At 41.8% G+C, this 17,706-nt stretch overlaps 1 protein-coding gene across 1 annotated transcript in view; it reads right to left on the bottom strand.

Moving 5' to 3' along the window:
* Positions 1–17,335: 17,335 nt before the first annotated feature.
* The window catches only part of LOC142501124 (uncharacterized), a 102,273-nt gene continuing 101,902 nt past the window's right edge, over positions 17,336–17,706 (bottom strand). Inside the window, exon 2 of the transcript XR_012803421.1 lies at positions 17,336–17,570. The gene's annotated coding sequence lies outside the window, so the exon portion shown is untranslated. The remainder of the gene's footprint in view (positions 17,571–17,706) is intronic.

The following is a 17,706-nucleotide window of genomic DNA, read 5'->3' as shown; positions in this document are numbered from 1 at the left end:
ACCGTCTGGGTCCTGGTGTGGGGAGGATTGAAACGTATATTGCTATTTAAATTTTACAATTGTTTATTTTTTATATAAAGTATTCATTTATTTGACTGATTATGTCCTCTTACTGTATGCACTTTCTGTTTGTGTTTTGTTGTATTATTCAATAAGAAGGAAAAAACCTGGGCACTGCGGATTTCTGCTTAGAAAATGTATTGTGAGCCAAAAAGTATGACGTTTCGGCCTCAAGGGCCTTTCTCAAATGCAAATGGCATAATAGACAAACAACATTAAAAGACTTCTTAAATAGACCCCATCACATATGTTCATAATTGTCACTGATTAACATCCATCTCCGATTGTCCGTCGCTTCTAGTGATGCCTGGGCTGTTCTTTCCTCTCATTCGTTGTATCATCCCTTCCATCAGATCTCACGATATCTGTGACATCATCACAGGGAGTCTTCCAACCTCCTGGTGCTATGACGCGGATTATGTTATCGCGTTTCTTGTCCGACATCGTTCCGCCTCCTGGGGGCTCCTTTTTGCCCTTCCTCTGATGCACACACTTCCTTCAGTCCCTCCAGATGTGGGGTGGAGCTAATGATCCCTTTCATGCTCCGTGGTGTGTCCTCAGCAATGGGTCCTCCCCTTCAGTCATCATCACTCCTCCTTAGTGTCTCTTTGTGAGGCAATCCCCTGCCTTCTCCATGATTTGTATCCTCAAAGATCGAAGTCTCCATTGTGTACCTCCTATACAGGGTATTTAGTGAATAAAGAGGGGTTTTAGAGAAACATCCATTTTGCCCTTTGCATACTAGGGAGGACTCAGTGTACAATATTCAAACCCTGAACAAATTAAAATCTGCATTTTCATTAAAGATGCTTAGCATTTATTTAAAATAAAAAAAAACTCCATAAGTGTAAAAAATATATAATATATCCCATATGAGCAGACATACAAACCAAAACATCAATCTAAGACTTCCAGCAGCAGCAGCAGCAGCAGCAGCAGGTACCAGGTCACCTCTCAGTGGGGAAGCAACCTAGGGATAGATTATCATTGAGTCCTCTTGGAAAAACCGTATTTAACGTAAATTTCCAGAAGGCTTCACGTTAAAATAACAGGGTATCCCTATCCATCCCTGACAAGCTATTTTTTACTTGTTCGATACCCATTATTTTAAGTGAGGTTACGGAATGCCTGAATTCCCTACAGTGTCTAATCAATTCAGTTTCTTCAATTGTGTTATTGATCTTGCTTTTATGCTCTATATATCTTGTTTTCAGCATGCGTTTCGTCTTACCTATATAGCTCAGACCGCAGGGGAAAAGTTTGTCTATTATGCCATTTGCATTTGAAGCAGTAGTTTGATCTACGAAACATGTTGGATGTATTAATGCCATAATTTTGCCTATATTCATCCTTTGGATCTGTATCACCATCAGCTTATATTGGCTGCTACCGTGCTAACTGAGCGATTTCTGCGCCGGTAAGAGACTGTTAAGGACTCTCCTTCTTCCTCCCTATTGATTCCTCCATTGCCACGAGAACTGTGACGTCACTCCGCTACACCACGTGACGGAGCGGCATCGTGGCACGCTGTGTAAGCCCCTGCAGTTGCGGAAGTGTTTGCAGAGCAATTCCAACAGCTCTGGACTGCCCTAAGATCATAGCAGCTGGGAAAAGCAGCGAATCTACACAGGAGAGACGGGGACTGTAGGGGAATTTCCCTGGAGGCAGTTTATTTGGGCTCCTCTTATTGAAATTATGTCTGGCGTATATATTTTTAATTTTTATTCCTACAACTCACATGGAAACACTTAAAGACTTGGACTGAAAAACTTTAGCTGTTCATAAAATCTGTAGAAAACAGAGAGCTCAGTTGCAATCTTGTATTAATACAGCTATCTCTGCAGTGCTACTGGTTCTACAAGCTGCTTTGTATATTATACTTTTCTTTTTAAATCAATCAATAATATACATTCTAAAACACAAGTCAGACAGCAGATGCTTTAATCAATTTATTTTAATATGTGTAATTAGACACATTAAAGGGGGCTGATCTCTTAAGAAGTAATGTAAAGAAGCGAGTTAACAGAATGTTTAATCATTTAGGTCAAAACATTTGAGAATGAATCACAGGAGATATTTTTCCAGCATCAGGATCCTCACTTCTTGACTCCACCTCAGTGTCTCACTTGACATTAACTGCTCTTATCCCCCTGAGCTTCCACACCCGGTCCTCAGTGGCATCCACTGCTATGACCTCCGTGACCTCCACCGCTGCTACCTCCGCCACTGTGACCTCCACCACTGTGACCTCCGTGACCTCCACCGCTGCTACCTCCACCACTGTGACCTCCGTGACTTCCGCCACTTTGACACCCGTGACCTCCGCCACTGTGACCTCCGTGACCTCCGCCGCTGCTACCTCCGCCACTTTGACCTCCGTGACTTCCGCCACTTTGACACCCGTGGCCTCCGCCACTGTGACCTCCGTGACCTCCGCTGCTGCTGCTACCTCCGCCACTTTGACCTCCGTGACTTCCGCCACTTTGACACCCGTGGCCTCCGCCACTGTGACCTCCGTGACCTCCGCCGCTGCTACCACCGGCACTGTGACCTCCATGACCTCCGCCACTGTAACCTCCATGACCTCCGCTGCTGCTACCTCCGCCACTGTGTCCTCCGTGAATTCCGCCACTTTGACCTCCGTGACCTCCGCCGCTGTGACACCCATGACCTGCGCCACCTTGACCTCCATGACCTCCACCACTTGGACCTCCGTGACCTCCTCCGCTTTGACCTCCGTGACCTCCACCACTTTGACCTCCATGACCTCCCCCGCTCTTACCCCCGCAAGCGTCAGCTGAATCTAATGAAAAATAGAAGTAGAATTGTAAGGGAAATCTGAGATGCATTAATTACTTCTTAATGTAGGAAATGTCAGACAAAAATCATACAAAGGAAGCTTTGAGGGATTTTTAGTAATTATGCACTAAAAGGAGGGAAACAGGGAACAGCAGATACAACATTGCCCTCTGATAAACTGCAAATGTTTGTAATCCAAAAGACAGCTGTAGGTTATCCTACAGATCTATCAGTTCTTATGAATTCAAAGTCAGTTCTTATTCTAAACCCTCAAATCTTTCAGACCTCAATGGAAGTTGACATTAATGGAGCATATTTTCCATGTATCTCGATCTTAACAGTATGATAATAGTCTAGGCCAATCTTTCTACAGATCTTACTCTGATAAAGCAAAGTGGCAAACAGTCCAGCAAATGGGCATCGAAATCAAGACTTTGGTTTAAATAAAATTTGTGTTTTGTTTCTGGTAAGGAAAAAAAATATTTCGGGGATTTATATTTTCACCAAATTATGAACAGAACTCAAAAAATCAGGGAATGAAATTATGCTTAAAATAATTATACAATTAAAAAATAATAATTCAGAAACTGAAATAATTTAACTGAAAAACGAAATATTTAGAAATGGCAAGAAACACCCTTAGTTCTTAACTCCACTCATAACCCCACAGTGGAGATGGCTCTTGGTCTGGTGTTCTGGGTTTGGTTCTAAATCATTTTTGGGTTTTGGTTTGCAAAATTTGAAGGGATATTATTTTATTTTTCCATTTGGCTTTGCAATGTAAATTTCTGATAGTTTATGATTTCACACACATGGTTTGCCCATCTCTTCTCTGGATTGCTTCAAAATATATTTTTCTCACAATATTACAACAATAAATATCTCTACTGAGTCTAAGATTATGGGTGCTCTTTATAAGCATTGATTTAGGAATAAATTATGTATTATACATTTTTCTTTAAGGATTAAAACTCAGGCTTTAATGTTCCTGTTATCTCTGAGAGTTGGGATGAATAAATAGAATGTTGTATTTTAATGTTGCATACACTTTGTATTTTGCAGAGGAGAGCAAAGATGGCAATCGAACATATATATATATATATGTGTGTGTGTGCATTGTTTCCACAATGTTTCTTATAAATACAAAACTATAACCTTAAGCCATTTTGAAAAAAAATGCAAAACCTTCTTCTAAAATTACAGATTAGGATTAGGCAGTGATGTGAGGGAGATTGCTGGTTTAAATGATTAGCGTGCCCCTCTAATCAACTTTAAAATCCATTACAAGCATCATCATTGTCTCTACAGTCATTCTTTCCTTTCCATTGTATTCTATAGTTTAAAATTACTGTTGTTCCCCCATATTAATAAAATAATTGTATTTAATAATTATTTTAGGATTTATTGGGGGTACTGTAAAGATTTAAAAAAGAACACAAACAGTGTAACTGTGCATATTGCTGCACAATGAATTACAGGCCCATCCGTAAACAATGATCTTCTGCAGAAATGTTACTTTATACTATACTTTTCCTTTCCTTTTATACTTTATACTATATCCATTTCCCCCAAAAAAATCTTTCTATGATGATAAATATGGAACTGTTTATTTGGCCTTTTGCATGTATAATAAAGGCACCAACTAGTAAATTCCATGTAATCCTATTCGCTATCATAAAGAACTACTTACGGTCAGAATCTTTGCATCCACCACCCTTTGATCCAGGCATGATTGTTCTTTTAGTTATAATCTGCTGAAGGGATGGAAGTCTAGGATGGTACAGGTCTACCAGCAATGCCTGATGGTGCTGCTTTTATACACAAAGTGAAGCATTCAATTATTCAAAAGTACTTTCCAGGACCAATGGGAACCCTGTACCAATCACTGTTGTGTGTCATTTCCAAGATAATATGGGCATTATTAGCAGGCTGGGATACTTTGGAGATGTTGCTATACATGAGCTTATAAGGCCACATAATTGCCTTCTTCAAATCTTCTAATTGGAATTGATTTGCAATGCTTTGCCTGGCAGCCAGGGGGTGATCTGGCCTTTTAGCATGAGTTACCTGGATTACCTGCACATTTTTATTTACAAATCGATTAAAAAAAATATATTTTTTTTTTATAAATAAAGCTAAATTAATCTTGTCTCGTTTAAAAAACAAACATCTGCTTGTAGCTCATTCCTTTGTTTGAATGGAATATGCAACAGCAGTGATGCAGTGATGAATAAATATGGAAATAACCCTGAAATCTTTCATCACTGCAAAAAACATGCAGCATTTTTTTTCTATAGTATTTTTCTGAATACACAGAAGATTACACCTCCTTTAATCAAAGAAACCTGCCCACAACCTCTCCCTTGTAATGTTTAGCTGGATTGGTTTTTAGTTGTTGCAAACCCAAATGAATCTAATAATATGACTGGCTCATAGTTTGTACTGTATAATAACCTTTAGCTACTAACTGGGCAGATGAAACGGGTTTGAATGTATGACTGTTTTTGAGAAGAATAAATAGAGCAATACAGTCTATCACATACTGGGTACCAAAGTATTAAGCAGGCGCTGCTTTAGGGGCTCCATTAATGGGCTTGTGCCTCCTTTATTCTACGTGATATAAAACAAGGAACATCTTGGGGGACGGTTACTTAGAAGGTGCTTAGCTTTAGCCCCTACATGCTAAGGCAGGTTCTGTAGTAACTACTGTAGGAAAATGCCCAATGCTGATACAACATTTACACGTAGACTAGCAAATTCCATCTTACTTGTATTTGTTGACATATAATGAATGTAGGGAGAGCACAAGACTTACAGCTCAACCCTGTTATAGCGTGATCTGCTACAACGTGGTCTGGGTGTGGCTCCCGGTTAAAAATATTATTTTTTGTAGTGGGGGGCAAACGTACAGGATTTTCTGATAGGAATGTCCGGCTTCACAAACACAAACACAAACACAAACACACACACACACACACACACACACACACACACACACACACACACACACACACACACACATATATATATAGCGATGACCTGTGTCGGATCTCCACCACCCTGTTCCGGGTATGTCTGCATGGGGGTGCCACGGATCCCCTGATCGCTGCCATTTTTTTCCTGCGAACCAGTTATAACACGGTGGTATCGGGTGGACCCCGAGCACCATGGTATAATGGGGTTCAGCTGTATTATTAAATAAGTGGTATTGTGAACGTTAGTAAATCAAACAGCATATATGTAGATATGTATATGTGTGTTTGTGCCTAATCGCATAAAGAGATAACTTTCTAGAGAAACTGTGAGGTAACTTCTGTTGTGGTAGATGTATCATATGCAAATATATGTCACGAGACAAGGTTGTGTATTATAAAATGACTGGTAAAGAATATAAAATACTTCACTATATAAATTGCCTTACCAATTTCGTGCTCTATATCATGGGTGTGCAAACCTGGGGGTGTGCCTCCTAAGGGGGGGTGCGAGATCCTTTGGGGGGGCGGTGCAGGGTTTACAGAGGCCCGGTGCGCTTCTTGAAGGCATTTACATTAAATGCCGGGGAAGCGGTGAATGCCTCTGCAACTCTCTCCTACCTTGGTTCAGACGTAGCGGTCATGTGACATCGCGTTGCCATGGCAACACGATGTCATGATGCCAGAACGTCCGAGCCACGGTAAGGAGGGGGGTGCAAGGAGCGGGGGCACGAGAAGAGGGGTACAGCCAGCAGGGGGTGCAAGGGAAAAGATAGCGCTCCCCTGGTTTATATCATTGATTGCCCCTGTAAACTGTATTATATCGGCAAACCACTCGATCTTTAAAAGTCAGAATTGGAGAACACATTAATGGAATTAAAAATGCCAAACGCCTTTCAGATAATTGCCAAAAGATTCATAATCTAGCTCAGCATTTCTTGGACCACCATGATGGTAAACTTGAATGTCTATATTTTAGGGGGTTTGAAGTGATCCCAAGAGATCCCAGAAAGGGTGACAGGGAACCACGACTTCTCCAAAGGGAGCCATTTTGGATATATACTGTCCCGGCCAGCTTTATTCTAAAGCTTGCCGGGTGTATTGCAGGCTAACCGCGGGTCTTCTCTCCGTTTAAAACGGAGTTTCCCACGCGGCGCCGCTTCAATAGATAAGCGCTAATGTCGCTTACTATTGAAAGCGCCCGAGGCGCGGGAAAACCGTATGAAAACGGCCGAAGATAACCGCGCGCCGCCCGCAGCTGTTTTTAAACTGCAGCGGCAGCCGCATTTGTTTTAAGCTGGCCGAGACTGTACGCTTCGGAGTAAAACACCATCACGACTGAATGAATTGATATAGTTGACACCGTTCCTAAAGTTGTCTAATTGGTCCCAAATTTTGAGAGTAATTGAAGATGATATCACAATGGTCCATATACCCTTCACCCCCCTGGTATATCCTATTCCCCTTTTCCCTGTTCGTCCCCCTTCCTTTTCCCCCTGCCTCTTTCTGAGGATGAGGGGACTCTATGTGATATATTGGATTTTTGGATCATATATTTTTTGTATATTAAATATTTCAACATGGATTATTTCTACCTGTACCGTATATACAGTATTATAATATATGGTTGAAATATCTGCATATTAAATGTTATATCCATATGATGAAATGTTGAGGGACTATTAGTTCCCAGACCATTCAAGATCATGAATTTCTGGTCCCTGATCCTCTGGTCATGTGTGTTTTGAGATTATTGGTATGAACTCAGTTCTCGGTTATATAATCTAAATTTACTATATGTTTCCATATATAGTCCAATAAATTTTGATGATGATCTATACATTTTCCATCTATATATCGTGATTGTTTAGTTAGGAATTTATTCTATAACTCTTTATCTACACCACATGAAATCACTGACTAAGTATACTAATTGCATTTTTGCCAAACGAATGAATTGATTAATATTAGGGTTTCATTTGGTCTATTGATTGCCATGTGTTGATTTAGTGACAGATATATTTTATGTATTGAGGTTATCTTAATGATGAATTTTAGAACATCATAGAACACTAGGGCCCTTAGGTCCTTAGTCTTCTTGTTATATGTGTTTTCATTATAATAGTGGTTCAAGGTTAATAATCGTGTCATATACAATTTTTTGCAAATTACACCTTTATGATTCTGGTATGTCATTTATATAATAACTGTATTGTATGTAGTTCAACAATTAATGATACCATCTAAGAAGATACATTTTTACATAATTCCATGGTGGTTATAAATAAATTGTATATGATTAACTGGTTATGGAATTTTGCTATATCCATCTGGTCAACAAGATATTTTTAGAGTTACTGTATATACTTTGATAAATGTATAGGTTATTTTGTCTGTTTACATTTTTGTTCTGGTTTTGTATGTATTTTTTAGTCATTTTTAGTATTTTTTAGTATGTAATTGGAAGGTTATTTGCCCTATTGGTTTAGGCTCTACAGGAGGGATTATTTGGGTATAAATACATCAGCAACTAGAGCTAGAGACCCACCCCCTGCTGAAGTGTCAAATGACACAAAACGTGTTGAGATACTGAGGTCATCATGTTCTTCTAACGTTGGACGCTGTGAGGACAGACGTCTGAGGTCATCCTCAACCCATGAGGACACAACAACCGACCCATAACGATCCTCCACAATCTCTTTTGGGACCTTTCCCCCCCCACCCTCCCCACTGTGTGGTGATAATCAACATATCTACCGAGGGATCAAGGTCCGGTTACCATCTGGGTCCTGATGTGGGGAGGATTGAAACGTATATTGCTATTTAAATTTTACAATTGTTTATTTTTTATATAAAGTATTCATTTATTTGACTGATTATGTCCTCTTACTGTATGCACTTTCTGTTTGTGTTTTGTTGTATTATTCAATAAGAAGGAAAAAACCTGGGCACTGCGGATTTCTGCTTAGAAAATGTATTGTGAGCCAAAAAGTATGACGTTTCGGCCTCAAGGGCCTTTCTGAAATGCAAATGGCATAATAGACAAACAACATTAAAAGACTTCTTAAATAGACCCCATCACATATGTTCATAATTGTCACTGATTAACATCCATCTCCGATTGTCCGTCGCTTCTAGTGATGCCTGGGCTGTTCTTTCCTCTCATTCGTTGTATCATCCCTTCCATCAGATCTCGCGATATCTGTGACGTCATCACAGGGCGTCTTCCAACCTCCTGGTGCTATGACGCGGATTATGTTATCGCGTTTCTTGTCCGACATCGTTCCGCCTCCTGGGGGCTCCTTTTTGCCCTTCCTCTGATGCACACACTTCCTTCAGTCCCTCCAGATGTGGGGTGGAGCTAATGATCCCTTTCATGCTCCGTGGTGTGTCCTCAGCAATGGGTCCTCCCCTTCAGTCATCATCACTCCTCCTTAGTGTCTCTTTGTGAGGCAATCCCCTGCCTTCTCCATGATTTGTATCCTCAAAGATCGAAGTCTCCATTGTGTACCTCCTATACAGGGTATTTAGTGAATAAAGAGGGGTTTTAGAGAAACATCCATTTTGCCCTTTGCATACTAGGGAGGACTCAGTGTACAATATTCAAACCCTGAACAAATTAAAATCTGCATTTTCATTAAAGATGCTTAGCATTTATTTAAAATCAAAAAAAACTCCATAAGTGTAAAACATATATAATATATCCCATATGAGCAGACATACAAACAAAACAAAACGGGTAAGTCTGCGTGGGGGTGCCGCGGGTCCCCTGATCGCAGCCATTTTTTTCCCTGCAAACCCAGTTATAACACGGTGGTATCGGGTGGACCCCGAGCACCATGGTATAATGGGGTTCAGCTGTATTATTAAATAAGTGGTATTGTGAACGTTAGTAAATCAAACAGCATATATGTAGATATGTATATATGTGTTTGTGCCTAATCGCATCCAGAGATAACTTTCTAGAGAAACTGTGAGGTAACTTCTGTTGTGGTAGATGTATCATATGCAAATATATGTCACGAGACAAGGTTGTGTATTATAAAATGACTGGTAAAGAATATAAAATACTTCACTATTTAAATTGCCTTACCAATTTCGTGCTCCATATCAGGTGTGTGCAAACCTGGGGGTGTGCCTCCTAAGGGGGGGTGCGAGATCCTTTGGGGGGGTGGCGCAGGGTTTACAGAGGCCCGGTGTGCTTCTTGAAGGCATTTACATTAAATGCCAGGGAAGCAGTGAATGCCTCTGCAACTCTCTCTTACCTTGGTTCAGACGTAGCGGTCATGTGACATCGCGTTGCCATGGCAACACGATGTCATGATGCCAGAACGTCCGAGCCACGGTAAGGAGGGGGGTGCAAGGAGCGGGGGCACGAGAAGAGGGGTACAGCCGGCAGGGGGTTCAGGGGAAAAGATAGCGCTCCCCTGGTCTATATCATTGATTGCCCCAGTAAACTGTATTATATCGGCCAACCATTCGATCTTTAAAAGTCAGAATTGGAGAACACATTAATGGAATTAAAAATGCCAAACGCCTTTCAGATAATTGCCAAAATATTCATAATCTAGCTCAGCATTTCTTGGACCACCATGATGGTAAACTTAAATGACTTTATTTTAGGGGGTTTGAAGTGATCCCAAGAGATCCCAGAAAGGGTGACAGGGAACCACGACTTCTCCAAAGTGAGCCATTTTGGATATATACTATCCCGGCTAGCTGTATTCTAAAGCTTGCCGGGTGTATTGCAGGCTAACCGCGGGTCTTCTCTCCGTTTAAAACGGAGTTTCCCACGCGGCGGCCGCTTCAATAGTTAAGCTTACTATTGAAAGCGCCCGAGGCGCGGGAAAACCGTATGAAAACGGCCGAAGATAACCGCGCGCCGCCCGCAGCTGTTTTTAAACTGCGGCAGCAGCCGCATTAGTTTTAAGCTGGCCGAGACTGTACGCTTCGGAGTAAAACACCATCACGACTGAATGAATTGATATAGTTACACCGTTCCTAAAGTTGTCTAATTGGTCCCAAATTTTGAGAGTAATTGAAGTATGATATCACAATGGTCCATATACCCTTCACCCCCCTGGTATATCCTATTCCCCTTTTCCCTGTTTGTCCCCTTCTCTTTTCCCCCTGCCTCTTTCTGAGGATGAGGGGACTCTATGTGATATATTGGATTTTTGGATCATATATTTTTTGTATATTAAATATTTCAACATGGATTATTTCTACCTGTACCGTATATACAGTATTATAATATATGGTTGAAATATCTGCATATTAAATGTTATATCCATATGATGAAATGTTGAGGGACTATTAGTTCCCAGACCATTCAAGATCATGAATTTCTGGTCCCTGATCCTCTGGTCATGTGTGTTTTGAGATTATTGGTATGAACTCAGTTCTCGGTTATATAATCTAAATTTACTATATGTTTCCATATATAGTCCAATAAATTTTGATGATGATCTATACATTTTCCATCTATATATCGTGATTGTTTAGTTAGGAATTTATTCTATAACTCTTTATCTACACCACATGAAATCACTGACTAAGTATACTAATTGCATTTTTGCCAAACGAATGAATTGATTAATATTAGGGTTTCATTTGGTCTATTGATTGCCATGTGTTGATTTAGTGACAGATATATTTTATGTATTGAGGTTATCTTAATGATGAATTTTAGAACATCATAGAACACTAGGGCCCTTAGGTCCTTAGTCTTCTTGTTATATGTGTTTTCATTATAATAGTGGTTCAAGGTTAATAATCGTGTCATATACAATTTTTTGCAAATTACACCTTTATGATTCTGGTATGTCATTTATATAATAACTGTATTGTATGTAGTTCAACAATTAATGATACCATCTAAGAAGATACATTTTTACATAATTCCATGGTGGTTATAAATAAATTGTATATGATTAACTGGTTATGGAATTTTGCTATATCCATCTGGTCAACAAGATATTTTTAGAGTTACTGTATATACTTTGATAAATGTATAGGTTATTTTGTCTGTTTACATTTTTGTTCTGGTTTTGTATGTATTTTTTAGTCATTTTTAGTATTTTTTAGTATGTAATTGGAAGGTTATTTGCCATATTGGTTTAGGCTCTACAGGAGGGATTATTTGGGTATAAATACATCAGCAACTAGAGCTAGAGACCCACCCCCTGCTGAAGTGTCAAATGACACAAAACGTGTTGAGATACTGAGGTCATCATGTTCTTCTAACGTTGGACGCTGTGAGGACAGACGTCTGAGGTCATCCTCAACCCATGAGGACACAACAACCGACCCATAACGATCCTCCACAATCTCTTTTGGGACCTTTCCCCCCCACCCTCCCCACTGTGTGGTGATAATCAACATATCTACCGAGGGATCAAGGTCCGGTTACCATCTGGGTCCTGATGTGGGGAGGATTGAAACGTATATTGCTATTTAAATTTTACAATTGTTTATTTTTTATATAAAGTATTCATTTATTTGACTGATTATGTCCTCTTACTGTATGCACTTTCTGTTTGTGTTTTGTTGTATTATTCAATAAGAAGGAAAAAACCTGGGCACTGCGGATTTCTGCTTAGAAAATGTATTGTGAGACAAAAAGTATGACGTTTCGGCCTCAAGGGCCTTTCTCAAATGCAAATGGCATAATAGACAAACAACATTAAAAGACTTCTTAAATAGACCCCATCACATATGTTCATAATTGTCACTGATTAACATCCATCTCCGATTGTCCGTCGCTTCTAGTGATGCCTGGGCTGTTCTTTCCTCTCATTCGTTGTATCATCCCTTCCATCAGATCTCGCGATATCTGTAACGTCATCACAGGGCGTCTTCCAACCTCCTGGTGCTATGACGCGGATTATGTTATCGCGTTTCTTGTCCGACATCGTTCCGCCTCCTGGGGGCTCCTTTTTGCCCTTCCTCTGATGCACACACTTCCTTCAGTCCCTCCAGATGTGGGGTGGAGCTAATGATCCCTTTCATGCTCCGTGGTGTGTCCTCAGCAATGGGTCCTCCCCTTCAGTCATCATCACTCCTCCTTAGTGTCTCTTTGTGAGGCAATCCCCTGCCTTCTCCATGATTTGTATCCTCAAAGATCGAAGTCTCCATTGTGTACCTCCTATACAGGGTATTTAGTGAATAAAGAGGGGTTTTAGAGAAACATCCATTTTGCCCTTTGCATACTAGGGAGGACTCAGTGTACAATATTCAAACCCTGAACAAATTAAAATCTGCATTTTCATTAAAGATGCTTAGCATTTATTTAAAATCAAAAAAAACTCCATAAGTGTAAAAAATATATAATATATCCCATATGAGCAGACATACAAACCAAAACATCAATCTAAGACTTCCAGCAGCAGCAGCAGCAGCAGCAGCAGGTACCAGGTCACCTCTCAGTGGGGAAGCAACCTAGGGATAGATTATCATTGAGTCCTCTTGGAAAAACCGTATTTAACGTAAATTTCCAGAAGGCTTCACGTTAAAATAACAGGGTATCCCTATCCATCCCTGACAAGCTATTTTTTACTTGTTCGATACCCATTATTTTAAGTGAGGTTACGGGATGCCTGAATTCCCTACAGTGTCTAATCAATTCAGTTTCTTCAATTGTGTTATTGATCTTGCTTTTATGCTCTATATATCTTGTTTTCAGCATGCGTTTCGTCTTACCTATATAGCTCAGACCGCAGGGGAAAAGTTTGTCTATTATGCCATTTGCATTTGAGAAAGGCCCTTGAGGCCGAAACATCATACTTTTTGGCTCACAATAAATTTTCTAAGCAGAAATCCGCAGCGCCCATGTTTTTTCCTTCATATCAGATATTGGAGTACTACCCAGAGATTCCTGAACCAGGTGCACCGTTATTTATTTTGATTTGATATATTGGGGAGTGCAGCATCATCCCACTGTTCTCTTGTTGTATTATTCGCCATGTTTAGGGCAGGGGGAATTCATTCAGATGTTTCGTTAGGATTTAGCCTCTGTACTTTGCTTTCAGAATGTGATTCTGCTTGAGATAGTTGAGATGTATCTATTTCATTTTAAAGGACTAAGATCATGTCTCCTGCTACAATTCATTTTCATTTTTTTATTGATTAATAGAATGTTATATATGGGGCCTTTTCATATTAAATATCTTCCTTCTTTGTCGCTATTCTTTTACGCCAGGACGAATCGTGTCACCTGTACTTTATTTGTAACTTTAAACATAGGAAGGATATCGGCTGAATTGTTCTTTGGCAATTCTGTTCCACAACAGGGTCAGATGATAAACATGAATGACACTCAAACAAAGACAAATGAAGCCCAAAGGCTCCCGTGGCATTAAACCCTTTAACATAAATTCAGAAAAACCCTAATTATTGGACAAGTTTTTTTTTATTTGATCAGTTCTGCTTTCAGGCCCATGTTTGTACATTTTACTGCTACTCTCTGTGTTGTGTTTTAGCTATTGACCTCACACTTATTCCTGATTGATCATTACCTTTAGAATTGTTGTTTTTTGCTCTCTTTGTTTCCTCTTTTTCATTTATATATGAGACACACGTCTTGTTTCAGGGGATCTGTATGTGTTGGGGTGATGGTTGTGTTTGTGGCGAGGGAAGTTATGTGTTATAGGTAGGGTGACCAGATTTACAAAAGTAAAAACCGGGACATTACAAAAAATATTTAAAACAAATGACATAATCAACAGCGCTTTATGTGTCCTTTATGTCTCTCCGCCCCTCACACACAGCCTATTCTCTCCTCCCACCATTCTCATCCCCCCTCCCATCTCCTTTACCGTTCCCCCTCTCATCCCTCCATTGTCGTTCCACCCTACCCATGCTGTCTCTCTCCTCATTATCTGTGTGTCTCTCTCCCACCCATTCTCTGTGTGTCTCTCTACCCAATTCTCTGTGTGTCTCACTCCCCCCCCATTCTCTGTGTCTCTCTCTCCCCCATTCTTTGTGTCGCTCTCTCTCCCCATTCTGTGTCTTTCTCTACCCATGCTGTGTGTCTCTCTCTCCCATCATGCTGTGTGTGTCTCCCTTCCATTGATTTTTGTGTCTCTCTCCCCCCCATGCTGTGTCTCTCTATATATCCCCATGCTTTCTCTCTCTCCCCCATGCTGTTTGTGTGTCTCTCCCCATTCTCTCTCTCTCCCTAAGCTGTGTCTCTCTTCTCTTCCCATTCTGTGTGTCTCTCTCCCCCCATGCTGTATGTGTCTCTCCCCATGCTGTATGTGTCTCTCTTTCCCCACGACTTGTGTGTCTCTCTTTCCCCATGCCTTGTGTATCTCTCTCTCCCGATGATGTGTGTGTCTCTCTCTCCCCATGCTGTTTGTGTCTATCTCTCTCCCAACGCGGTATGTGTCTCTCCCCATGCTGTGTGTCTCTCTCTCCCCATGCTGTGTGTGTCTCTCTCTCTCTACACATGCTGTGTGTGTCTCTCTCTCCCCATGCTGTGTGTGTCTCTCTCTCTACCCATGATGTGTGTCTCTCTCTCCCCCCATGCTGTGTGTGTCTCTTTCCCCATGCTGTGTGTCTCTCTCCCCATGCTGTGTGTCTCTCTCTATCCCCATGCTGTGTGTGTCTCTCTCTCCCAATGCTGTGTGCGTCTCTTTCCCCATGATGTGTCTCTCTCCCCATGCTGTGTCTCTCTCTCACCCTATGTGTTGTCTTTCCCCATGCTGTGTGTTTCTCTCTATCCCCATTCTGTGTTTCTGTCTCCCTATAGTGAGTGTGTGTGTCCCTACCTGTCACTCTGGAGCATGGGTGGGGGGAAAGAAGCCATATTGAGACCTGGCAGCAGACACCGGAAGTTCTCACTGCTGGGGCTCCACTGTCACTAACCCCACCCTCACCCTGTGCAGCTAACCCCAACCCTACCCTCTGCAGCTAACCCCATCCTCTGCAGGTTAGACCCCATCCAAATCCTGTGCAGCTAACCCCGCCCCCACCCTCTGCAGCTAACCCCACCCTCTGCAGGTCAGACCCCATCCAAACCCTGTGCAGCTAAACCTGCACCAACCCTCTGTAGCTAACCCGCCTCCATGCTCTGCAGCTAACCCCACCTCCACCCTCTGCAGCTAACCCCACCCCCACCCTCTGCAGTTAACCCCATCCCCATACTCTTCAGCTAACCCTGCCCCCACTCTCTGCAGCTAACACCTCCTCACCCTCTGCAGCTAACACCGCACCAATCCTCTACAGATAACCCCACCCCCACCCTCTGCAGTTAACTCCAACCATCTGCAGCTCAGACAGAGCTCTGCTCTCCTCCTGCTCTCCTCCCAGCATTCCCTTCTCTCTGCGGCCCCCCTGCTCTGATGGTCAAACCGGGACAGGCATTACAAAACTGGGACAGTCACAGCTAACCCGGGACATCTGGTCACCCTAGTTATAGGGCCTGTGTGGATTGGTTAATGTTTACATGCATTCTCTAAAATCTTTCACGGCCAAATGAGCAGTAACATACTTTATTGTTTTGCAATAAGTTGCAGTTCGCTCAAGCTCTTACAGATATGAATATAGACTTTACCTTACTCCAAACAATACCAAGTTAAACCTCTTTCTTGTAAGTTCCTATTGTATTTTGAGTTTGATATGAATTTGGGCTCCTCTTATTGAAATTATGTCTGGCGTATATATTTTTAATTTTTATTCCTACAACTCACATGGAAACACTTAAAGACTTGGACTGAAAAACTTTAGCTGTTCATAAAATCTGTAGAAAACAGAGAGCTCAGTTGCAATCTTGTATTAATACAGCTATCTCTGCAGTGCTACTTGTTCTACAAGCTGCTTTGTATATTATACTTTTCTTTTTAAATCAATCAATAATATACATTCTAAAACACAAGTCAGACAGCAGATGCTTTAATCAATTTATTTTAATATGTGTAATTAGACACATTAAAGGGGGGCTGATCTCTTAAGAAGTAATGTAAAGAAGCGAGTTAACAGAATGTCTAATCATTTAGGTCAAAAAATTTGAGAATGAATCACAGGAGATATTTTTCCAGCATCAGGATCCTCACTTCTTGACTCCACCTCAGTGTCTCACTTGACATTAACTGCTCTTATCCCCCTGAGCTTCCACACCCGGTCCTCAGTGACATCCACTGCTATGACCTCCGTGACCTCCACTGCTGCTACCTCCGCCACTGTGACCTCCGTGACCTCCACCACTGTGACCTCCGTGACCTCCACTGCTGCTACCTCCACCACTGTGACCTCCGTGACTTCTGCCACTTTGACACCCGTGACCTCCGCCACTGTGACCTCCGTGACCTCCGCCGCTGCTACCTCCGCCACTTTGATCTCCATGACTTCCGCCACTTTGACACCCGTGGCCTCCGCCACTGTGACCTCCGTGACCTCCGCTGCTGCTACCTCCGCTACTTTGACCTCCGTGACTTCCGCCACTTTGACACCCGTGGCCTCCGCCACTGTGACCTCCGTGACCTCCGCCGCTGCTACCACCGGCACTGTGACCTCCATGACCTCCGCTGCTGCTACCTCCGCCACTGTGTCCTCCGTGAATTCCGCCACTTTGACCTCCGTGACCTCCGCCGCTGTGACACCCATGACGTCCGCCACCTTGACCTCCATGACCTCAGCCACTTGGACCTCCGTGACCTCCTCCGCTTTGACCTCCGTGACCTCCACCACTTTGACCTCCATGACCTCCCCCGCTCTTACCCCCGCAAGCGTCAGCTGAATCTAATGAAAAATAGAAGTAGAATTGTAAGGGAAATCTGAGATGCATTAATTACTTCTTAATGTAGGAAATGTCAGCCAAAAATCATACAAAGGAAGCTTTGAGGGATTTTTATTAATTATGCACTAAAAGGAGGGA

Source organism: Ascaphus truei, chromosome 8, assembly GCF_040206685.1.
Source record: "Ascaphus truei isolate aAscTru1 chromosome 8, aAscTru1.hap1, whole genome shotgun sequence".
Classification (NCBI taxonomy): Eukaryota; Metazoa; Chordata; class Amphibia; order Anura; family Ascaphidae; genus Ascaphus; species Ascaphus truei.
This window is presented reverse-complemented; position numbering and strand designations above follow the sequence as displayed.